Genomic DNA, 11,983 nt, shown 5'->3' on the forward strand with positions numbered 1-11,983 from the left:
ATGATCAACACCAACTCAAAAAAAAACTTGAGCATAGAATCAAGGAAACTAGTTAAAAAGAACACACATGCATGATTTCCACTGAAGAAACAGAAAGCAATTTCAATATATCTCTGATAAATTTTCATGCTTTCCTAAAATCAACTTCTATTTTCCATCAAAGAAATACAATTCATGTAAATATTCAATTCAAGTTAATATCTTGAAAGGATTATTCACTTCAGAGTGTATCAACATATGGAGTTATAAGCATGTATTATTAATACAAATGTTACTATCATACAATAACATTCTTATAAATTTTTTTCGCCTACAAAGCTTAGTAGCATCATTGATTTATTGATTTTAGATATACATTTTAGGAAATGAACAAATTCATTTTACATATAATATTAAAATTTGATGTAGTTACTAATCATGAAACACTAATTCTATGTTTGTTGACAAAACCTTGAAACATGAAATTTGATTGGTTCTTTATCTATGATAAATCTACTATATATTGTATATCTTTTGGGAATCTTAATATTTGATTTGTTCTCTATTTGATGATTAATTAACTATATGTATATTGTATATCTCTTGGGAATTTTGGCATGAAGATAACTTCTGTAGGACAAATAATTATTTGACCAAAAGAAGCACATTTTTGTTTATATGTGAAACAACAACAAAGATTGAGAGATCTAACAAAATGGATAAAATGAGTATCGATATATTCTTTTATAAAAAGATTTGGATTAAATGAATGATAAATTATAAATAGAATGTAAATAAATGGAAAAAAGCATAAGTTTTAAATTAACCTGTTAATTTTGGTACTTTGGTTTGTAGTATGACCTTTCTTTTTCCTACAAAGCAATAATGAAATCGGAGGAAAGTGTGAGAAGACAAAGTTGAACACCAAGCTAGTTGTCTTTCTATGGAAGCTTATTAATTATTCAAGTAGGCAATTATGTTTTATTATAAAGAAATAAGAAAAACTTAGATAGAATCATATGAATTAACAAAACAAATTTAGGAAGATAATTATAATATCAAAGGAAACTACCGTTGAACTATAATTCTAAATAGACACACATCATAATTAATGACAATTCATTTTCCTCCTTTATGGCCTTTAATACTCAAAAGTAGCATACGCTCTAGCTAATTTTGCTTTTGTTTCATGGAAGATAACAGATAAATAAATTTGATTATATGTTGTTGGGCTTAAGGATCAGTGCCATATGCCAAATTTAAAACCTACAATAAATTAAGAATATATTTATCTAAAGCAAATCAATCATACCTAAACTATATTTAATCAATCACAAATACCATCCTAACAAACAAAAATTCATGGACTACCTCAACATTTCTAATACTTAAAATCAAACAAAAGCAATATCTCTTGCTATATGTTAAAAATCGAAACATACTTTTTGTTCACATTTTCACATATATTTGAAGAGCAAACTTGAAAACAAATAAATATTCTATTTTTTATTAAACCAAAGTTTATGCTTTAAAGCAATCCAAGATCTCAGTTAAGGCTTCAACATTCACATTAGCAAGTAGTTTTCAACGTCCTCTTATTGATTGAAAGCAAGCTTTGATTGAAGAGAGCGAGGCTATGACCCACTTAGGTCTAGCTTCTCTTTCTTTGGCACAAAACTAAAAATAAAGATATTTTGAAATACCTCCTCATTGCTCTAATCTTTTCTTCCTCAGCAATTTTTAATTCCTCAGCATTCTTTAATTGTTTCATTTTAGCGGGATAAACAGATGTCTTTAGCAAGTATACTACTAGAAAATTAGTGTTTGAATTAATTCAATGAATTGTATTTAGTATTAAAAGAACTATCAATTGTAGTTATCTTAATACACGTAAAATTAGAAAAAATTATAGGATAATTAATATAAAAAAGAAATACATTAAAATAACATATGGCTAAAACCTATAGACAAATTGAGGATGTCAATCTATGACCCAACCACTAGCTTGAGCTATACCCCACACGTTAACTTAATCGAAGTTAGATAGGTTTCAATTGGTTTAAATGCATTCATACTTAAATGAGTTAATTTTACTCGAACCATCTATTAATCAATAAAATCCAAAAAATATAACTCGCAAAAGGTGTATAATTACCAATGTTTTGAAACCTGACCAGGGGGTGTGACCTGGGAAGGCTCTTGGGTCACCGTCAATGGTTGAACCGGGGTTGACCTGGTTATAAATAATATATATATATATATTATAATTTTAATTAAATATAAATATATAATATATTATAATTGCTAAGAATTTGAAAATTAATAATATAAGGTATAACATACAAATAATTTTTTTTGTTGTAATTTGTAGATAAAAAAAAATCATAAGCATATATTTGATGACTTTATAAAAAATTAGTATAAAATGTAACCTCAGATTTAAGACTGATTCTAATTAACCCGATTCGATTATCAAAAGTTTAGTATTAATTGATATTTAATTAGATTATAGATATGAATATTTATGTTCATGTGTTCATGGAATTAAGAGGAGCATGAGTTTTTATTTTTGAAAGATTGGAAAGTAAAAAAGTTTATCATAAAATAAATTTATATAAAAAAAATATTTTTTTAAGATTTTAATCCAAAACCTCACTTTTGCTTGAAAAACATCTAACCACCTTAGCTATGGTATGTTACGAACATTTAAAAATCAAAAAAACTTAAATTGATATTTATTATTTATAATTCTGGGTTGACCCACCGGGTGACATGGCTGTGTCCGGTTGAATCGGGTCCAATCGGTAGGGTAAACCTGATTTAAAAACACTGATAATTACACCCAATAATAAATATTTTTTTTAAATTTACAATAATTAAATTTTAAAGTAATAATTAAATTTTAAATTAATTATTTTACGGAAAGACAACTCTCTCAAATAGTATAAAAATCATTTTATATTTAATTAAACTGTATTAGATGAATTATATCTATGAAGCTACTTAAATATACAAGAACTAGTCATGTTGTGCAATATTTTGAAACCACTGCCTGCTACAATTTTTTTTAACATTTCAAATTACAATTATTACATTAATTGGGGAGATTTCTTTTTTCTTTATATTATTTTTGTGTTGATTTTTATTTGTATGAATAATTTATACAAATAATTTCAAAAAAAATACACCACACTAAAAAAATAAAAATAAAAAAATAAAAAAATAATAAATAAATAAATAAATGAGTGATCAAAATTGCAGCACAGCTTCTTTTGTCACTCACATTCTCGAAACTCCCAAAGCTCGATTCCATATCAATGGCGATGGCGGCCACCTCTCTCGGCACCTCCAGGATCCCCTTTCCCCCTTCCACCCTCCAAACCCTAACCCGTGGACTTCCCTCTATCTCGTTCCTTTCTCTTCCCAAACCCTTCTTCTCCACCTCCTCTGTTTCTTCTTCTTCTTCTTCTTCTTCTTCTTCTTCTTCTTCTTCTTCTTCTTCTGCTTTGCGGTCCTCCGCTTTCAATCACACCAGCAACCGGCGCCTCATCTCCGTTCGCGCAGGCACCGAGAATGGGCCTGGTGATTCCAAGCGTTTTGATTTCGATCTCTTCACTATTGGCGCTGGAAGTGGCGGTGTCCGTGCCTCTAGGTTTGCGGCGTCGTATGGTGCTACGGTGGCCATTTGTGAGCTTCCTTTCTCAACGATATCGTCGGATAATTCTGGAGGGGTTGGTGGAACGTGAGTTTCTTTTGTTCTGTTTGCTGTCTTTGTTGAGATTGTTTATGCCTCTATTTTGAAATATATTACTGTTTTACGGACATATGTGTTAGAACCCTAGATTTAGTATGTCATGCTTTGTATTTGGGCATTGGGAATGTGGAGGAGTTTAGTAAGCTGTCACAAAGGACTGCCTTTGTAGCATGGATGTGAAGGAGGCATATAAAAAGGAAAAAAAGAAAAAAAGAAGAAAGTTTGAATGACAGTTCTAGTTGATAATAATAGTTGTTGAAGTTCACCTTAGAGATAGGTCCATAGGATATAATACATTAGCATATCAGCATCCTTAGGGATTATCAATTTGCAATAGATATGATGATGACCATAATCAGTTATAGAATACTAGCACATTACTTTTGGTAATCCTTGAACTTTTTGATGCTTTTGCTATGAATTTTCTGTCGACCATTTTTAGATGGGATTGAGATGAACTTTTCTGGTATCTGAAGATATATAAAGCAAATGTATGTGAGAATATTTGTTTTCTTAGTGACATGCAGGTCTTTTAAGCACTAATTCAAACTTCATCATGTTCCCAACAATACTTTGTTTGAACACATGTATTTTAACAACTTAGCAGGGTTTGACATTGGTATGGTCTTTTGTTGATAACTTAGTTTTCTTCCGGTTTTAAGGCGGAAATCGAAATAGTTTCCACAAGATTGCTTCATTTCAGCCTTGCCTCATTCCCCACTACAGTTAGCTTAATTCTGCTTGTCTTTGTAAGGAATAATGTTTTATGTAAATTTTGTTTAGCATATCTCAATTAGTCCTCTGGAATTAATTGCTGCACATTTTCTTTAGTTCATCCCCCGCCCATTATTCATTCTTTTAATTTTGTAGTCAGATTTCTATGTTGAATCATTTAACATCAAGTATATTTTCTTGTTTCCTCAATATAGTTGTGTGCTTCCGAGGATGTGTGCCCAAGAAATTATTGGTCTATTCTTCCAAATATTCTCATGAGTTTGAAGAGAGTCACGGCTTTGGATGGAACTATGAGGGTTGATCCTGAGGCATGATTGGAGTATTTTTGGTGGCCAACAAGAATGCTGAGCTGCAACGCCTTTACGGGATTTACCAGAATATTTTGAAAAATTCCGAGTTACATTAATTGAAGGTCATGGAAAGGTTGGATGATGTTCCAGGACCAGGTTATTCTAGGAAATTTTTAATGCTGCAATGATAATTATAAGTTGATGCAAATATGGTTTTATTTGTTGTCAATCTAATTTTTGCAGATAATTGATCCACATACTGTTGATGTGAATGGAAAGCTTTACTCTGCAAGACATATACTAGTATCAGTTGGTTCACGACCCTTTATCCTGGACATTCCTGGAAAAGAGTATGCAATTGATTCCGATGCTGCATTAGATTTGCCTTCAAAACCTGAAAAGATCGCTATAGTAGGAGGAGGGTACATTGCTTTGGAATTTGCAGGGATCTTCAATGGGTTGAAAAGTGATGTGCATGTTTTTATCAGGCAAAAGAAAGTGCTAAGAGGGTTTGATGAGGAGGTAGGTAACTTATATTTTGTCAATTGTTATTTTTATAGTTTTGCAAGATTTAATGCAGTAATTTTTTTCATCCTCTCTTGTGAGTTTGCAGATTAGAGAGTTTGTTGCCGAGCAGATGTCTCTGAGGGGTATAGAATTTCACACAGAGGAGTCCCCACAAGCCATTCTCAAAGCATCAGATGGTTCATTTTCACTGAAGACTAATAAAGAGACAGTTGATGGGTTCTCCCATGTAATGTTTGCGACAGGTCGAAGACCAAACACAAAGGTTGCATATCTTCTAGACTTCTTTTCTGATTCAGAAACAGTGGGTACATATTCTCATGTGGTAACCGTGCCTTTTTCCTTAAATATGGTGCAGAATTTGGGACTAGAAGAAGTTGGTGTTGAATTGGCCAAAAATGGAGCCATAGTGGTAGATGTAGTTTTGTCATTTTTATTTTCATTATTTACTATTTAAAGAACTATTTTAATTCTCTTATCGTTGATCATATTATGGTAATATTTTATTTTTAATGACTTAGGTAAATGAATATTCTCAAACAGCTGTGGATTCCATTTGGGCTGTTGGAGATGCTACTGATAGAATAAACTTGACTCCAGTTGCGCTAATGGAAGGGATGGCATTTTGCAAAAACTGTGTTTGGCGAGTGAACCCTACAAAGGCAAATCACAGGGTTTGTTTACTTTACATTAAATGGAAATGATTAATTTTAATGAAGTTTCATATGTTTTTACCTAAACATATAAATTAGTGAAAATTCACATCTATTAAGACCATAGAATATGAACAATGTTAAGACTATAAAGGACAATACCTTGAATATGTTAAAGTTTAAAGAGAAGTTGGCTATACTATGTCAGGATGGAACTAGGGGAAGTAACAAGTTGATATAAGAGGGACTAATATATTATACCACATAGATTTAGACCATATGCTAACATGTTTATGGCCCTATCTCATATCCAACATAGGTCAGCCACGATAAGTTTTTGAACAAGATGTTTGTTAACCACCAAGTATTGGCACACGCGAAGCAAATTGGAGAAGCACAACAACAATAATTGGAGCAGTTTCATGTGGTAAAATGTGGCCAATGTGGAGAAAAGAAAATTAGCTTTTTTTATTTTTATTTTTAACCTCTCTTTAGAGTGAAAGTGTAGAAAACATTTTTTTTGTTTAGAAGGGAAGAACAAGAAATGTTAGTGGTCGGGAACGCACTAAAAATAATTGAAGAGGAACGAAGTAAGTGGGGAAAAAAGAAATGGTGCTTAACTCAATGCATTTGGTTTTACATTCGCTTTGAAAGTTTGATGTTGCACTTGACTTTGGCTCTAAATAAGGAAGCATGAAGGGATTTTGAAGGGAGTAAAATTGAGTGATGAAAATGGAAATAATAAAGATATAAGACAATGTACCTCTACAGTTTGTACTGACGGCGAATAAAATGGAAATTGAAGGCACAACAGGTATCCTGGCTCTGCTGTTATATTTAGAATAGAGAATATGAGCTAGGTTAAGATCACTTGGATGAGTCTTTGAACATATGCAGGTTAAAAGAGAGGATGCCAACCTCTGTCCAGATACAACTATCTAGAGTAACAGCCTAATATCAAGGGATAGCCTAAACAACTATAAAAATATAAGGCTTTATTTATAGTAATAAATCTAACAACATCAATGTTATAATGCTTTCTTAGACTTAACCAAAGAATATTATTGTTTTATCAATTAATTATTTATCTTTTCAATACCCCAAGAGAAACGTTGATATAACTATTAGTTGCCAAGGTAAGATTACTAGCTGAGCAGGCAATTACATCTGGCATATTATTTTAAATATCCTGGGTGGAGTTTATATTTACCCAAGTTGGTTTTATCTTATGGGCATTATGATGGAATTGACTGCTGGAAGGATTATGACGTTGCTGGTAGTCGTTCATTTTGAATTATTGTATAACTTAAGTGACATAATAAAGGTTTTTTTTTTATTCTTTTAATCACTGATTTATGGATTGGATTCATGGTTGGGAACTAATGATTGGTTCGGTCTACAACAATTTTGGATTGGCTTATAACGATCAAATTGTATCTGGTCTCATATATGTTTTCTTTGATGATCTTCTAATTGTCGACCAGTTACCCCCAATTCAACAAATCTAGTCTTTCAAGAAAAGTTTTCTTCTCTTTAAGCCTCAAGAATGAAAACCAAATATAGGTATAGAAGTACAGGTGGGTTGTCACTTCCTCTAGTTCAAGTGGCATATGAAACAAGAAAGGGAGGAGCTTTATGGACTTGATAACTCAAGCCTTAATACTTACCATGCTTTTTGTGTAAATATTTTTATTTCTTTTTGTTCATATTGACCTCTGTCAGCACTCTAGGTTCTACCATTTGTCAGCAGCATACCCTTTCTTTTAACCTAATGACACTTGCAGCATGGAGCTTCTGTCAGCTAGAAAATAGATGGGTCTTATATTTATTAAGATTTGTATGGAATTGTCTGGTATTCGTAAAAGTGGTTGTAACTAATCTTCAAGGGGAAACTTTTGAGTCTCAGTTGAATGAAAATTAACAAGGAAGAACAGAAGGGTGGGCATGAAGGGTATAGGAGAAATAGAAATGAGTTACATTGTTTATTTTATTTTATTTTGTAACAATAGAATAGTTTGATCTCCACTTTTGTTTGGCAAATTGTAACAGGCTTAACTGAAACATTTACGCGAGTGCTTAAATTTGAATGTCAGGTTGATTACTAGTATTGATGTTGGCTTATTTAGAATACCAAATCTCTAGAATGTAGTTCTTTCTGGTAGATGCCAGTAAATGTTATCATATTTTAAAAGGACTATATTGTTTGGAAGATGCCAATGAACGTTGTCATGGTTAAAGGACTATATAGTTCTTTATAATGCTGCCTTTTTTTTGTGCGCAATCCCATTTTCTGCATCCAACTTAACAAATGAAAACAGTTTTCCCTTCCCTCATTTACCTGTTCATTTAAAAAAATATCCCTTGAACCGGAACACCCTAGAGGACTGAATTACACCTCGAAAGTTATCCACAAATTACAGAATTTAAAGAAGATTAAAAGAAAAAGGCCTAAGTCTCTTAGTATAAAGTTTCATTGGGTGACGCCCATATGCTTGCTCATCCTCTATCCCTAAGCTTTTAGAGTTACAACCCATTCTTATGTTTATTAGTAACTTCGATCTTAAAACATTTGACATCAAAATCCTTGATTTCGGCACTGCTATGATGAGGACTATTTTTTACCTTGCTGTTGAATCAAAACCTAAGGTCCAATAGCTGACATTAATGCTGCTTATGTTAATATAGGACAAAATGGTTGATAAAATTATGAACTAGTTATGAATCTTGAGAGAAATAGAGCTGCTTTTGTTGTTGTTTGTTCTGTGAAATTTCATTGCAGATCGAAATTTGGTACTCTGTTTTAACCGTTCATATTTTGGATACATCTTCACCAAAATATTGATGCTACTTAATTATATTGAAATGGAGAATATTACATATTTATGAAATGAAACCATAGAAAAAGTATGCTCCCTCGTGTGTTTATGGGAATTCGTGTATAACTGGGTCAAAGTTTTTGCTTTGGAGAACTTGTCCAGTTAGATGTGTAAACATTAGGATGGGACATGCATGAAGATTTGACATCATCGCCTAGGTTCAGGTTGACTGTATATTGATTTCATCATTTTTTCATTAGCTTAACCCAATTGCATTAGGTTTTGCTTCAAAATAAATTATACTTCTTGTGTACCCAAAGATTCTCAACCTAGTGTTTTTGTAATTTGTGACAGTGCAGTACCATCAGCTGTGTTTTCTCAACCACCAATCGGCCAGGTTGGTCTTACAGAGGAGCAGGTAATGCAATGTTTGACATTTAAGATTTATCTGAATTATTTAATGTGTTTTCTTGTTGATACCCTCAAATGATTCAGGCAATTCAAGAGTATGGCGAAGTAGATATTTTTACAGCTAACTTCAGGCCATTGAAAGCCACTCTCTCGGGTCTTCCTGATCGTGTCCTAATGAAACTAATCGTTTGTGCAAACACCAACAAAGTTTTAGGAGTGCACATGTGTGGGGAGGATTCTCCTGAAATTATACAGGTTGCATTTTTCCCCACATTGAAACCTTTTCATTCTGTTTTTTTCAATATCCACCATCATTACACAACGTTTACATTCATCTTCAGGGTATTGCTATTGCAGTTAAAGCCGGATTAACAAAAGCAGATTTTGATGCCACAGTTGGCATTCACCCTACTTCTGCAGAGGAATTTGTTACAATGAGAAGTCCAACTAGAAAAATCCGGAGAAGTCTTGCTTCTGAGGTTCGTCACAGAATGTCATTTATCTAGGTCAGATAGTGGAGTTTTTCGAGTACTTGTTGGTTTATTGATTAGAAGTGTAATGAGTGCTCCTGTGGTGGTTTGTTGAACCAAACCGTTTATGATTGCCATCACATTAGCAGTTGATATTTATTGCTCTTTCTGATATTAGTTTGACTGCTGCTTTTCTTTTACACTTTTTATGCCTACTTTTAGGGAAAGACTGAGGAGATCAAATCTGCGGCGTAGAAGTTTAGCACTGGAAGCAGGTATAAAAAAATTTGCTTGGTAAAAATAATGCCTCTTTGTAACTGTCGTAATTTATTGATATATGTTTCTTATACCTTGAAGGGATATATAAGGCTCATACCATTTGCTTTCTCTTCGACTTGAGCTCTTCAAAACACTTAGATTCCCTTCTCATTGCACATATTGTTCATATACCTAATTTAGCTGTAACGTTGAGTTTTGTATAGGTACTTGCTGTTTAAGTTTTCTTGATGCAGTGAAATTTTTGGAACCTTAATGATAAATCTGTTTTATTTTACCACTCTCTAGTCTGCGAGGATTTTTTCCCATGTCTGAACTATATTATTTGGCTTGAACTCTGTTCACTTGATGTTTTAGGTCTGGTTCTTGTTGTCATACCAAGCAAGGGGACATTTAAATCTATATTGGATGTGTTTTTGCTATATTAATCAATTCTGATTGCATTTTGAGAAGTTGATCACGATAGAGTTTTGCGGCCTTTAAGTGCACTCAGGCAAGCAAGGATGTGATGCAGGCCTACAATGTAATTGGCTTATTTTGGCACTGAAAGCCCAGGTCAAACACTGCTTGTGGTGATCATGTAGAAGATGTTTTAGAAAGAAGGGGTTTAGAAAATTGAAGGAATACTTGAAGGAATGGATACCCCCACCTACTGCTAGTTGCACAAATGTACTCTGAAAGCTGATTTCAATTTCCCATCCTTCTAGGAATATGGAATTAGAGAAAGAATTCTTTCCCCTTCTTATTCTCAGGTGTTATGAATAGGAACGACAACCCAGGACATAATTTCATGATCAATGCCGTACAAAAAATTCTTGTTTAGAATTCAAATTAATTAAAGTTAATGTGCTGCATCAAGTATTGTGCTCAAATGAATCTTTCAATGCCTAATTTTATATCCAAACCAATCACAATGACGTCGAGGCATCATTGGTAGTACTGAAAACAAAAAATTAAGCCCAACTGAGACTTCATGTAGTCACCAGCATAACTTCTTAATTGTGTAAAAGATTGCCACAAAAGTCATTGTGGACTATGGAATGTTGGTGATTTGAATCAGACATGCAATGAAGACTCTGATGTATTTCTCATGCCATCAGCAGGTCAGAGCCAATTTGAAGTTTCCAATGATTATGCAAAACCATTTTATTGAAGAGAACATGAGTTCTATTGAGAATTACATTGATGATTCATACATTTTGAGGATGAGAAGATATTATGTAAGGCTGTCTGTAATCAAACTGTTTGCAAGTAGCTCAGGCTTAACTAAATTAAGCTTGAATTCAGCTTGATTCTGTTATGAACAAATTAAAGCCAAACAAACTGATTCAGAGATTACGATTAATTTCAAGCTTAGCTGAAGTATTGGTTGTCTAATTCAAGTTTGGCTTAATCAATCTTGGGTCATTTTCAAATCGGTTTCAAATCTATACTTCTACATATGACCAATATGAGTAATCCAATGCAAGATGAAGGTGGTGGTTTTAGTTATGGGTGCACCTCGGTTGTTTTGTTTCACAGACATGATTGGTATCTCAGTATTAGGGAGATTCTATGGCTTGGTGTTATTAGTTTTAGAGCCATTCTGTCCCCAATATTATTATTTGGGAATATTTTATACCTAGTAGTCCAGTTCATGTATACACAGCTTGCATGTGTTTAATATTGTAATAGGAGTGGGAAGGCACATAATATTTTGTATTTACTTTCCATATACTGTCATCTTCTCCTTTTATCTCCAGCCTCTCCACCCATGGCTTCTTTTCATATGGAGCATGATTATCCTTTTCGGTGAAATGCACCTTTTAGTCCTCAGCTGTACCCAAAGACATTTTGGTCCTTCAATGACACCTGCCCCCACTTTTTGTCCTTCCATGTAATGTTACTCCGGGTTATTGCTGCATAGCATCTAATTTGACAAGGGCATGGTGTTGACATGGTAGATGATGTGCCCCTACTAAGGTGTTATTTAAAAATAATTAAATTACGTAGGTTTTTAAGATGACATAGAAACAGATGTGCCACATGGAAAATATTTAATATTTTTAATTATTTTAATAACATGTCTGGGGAG

The 11,983-nt window shown here is 33.1% G+C and overlaps 1 pseudogene; it reads left to right on the forward strand.

Moving 5' to 3' along the window:
- Positions 1-3,254: 3,254 nt before the first annotated feature.
- Positions 3,255-10,848, forward strand: LOC120274967 (annotated as a pseudogene).
- The last annotated feature ends 1,135 nt before the right edge of the window (positions 10,849-11,983 follow it).

Source organism: Dioscorea cayenensis, chromosome 13 (genome assembly GCF_009730915.1).
Source record: "Dioscorea cayenensis subsp. rotundata cultivar TDr96_F1 chromosome 13, TDr96_F1_v2_PseudoChromosome.rev07_lg8_w22 25.fasta, whole genome shotgun sequence".
In the NCBI taxonomy this organism is placed as follows: Eukaryota; Viridiplantae; Streptophyta; class Magnoliopsida; order Dioscoreales; family Dioscoreaceae; genus Dioscorea; species Dioscorea cayenensis.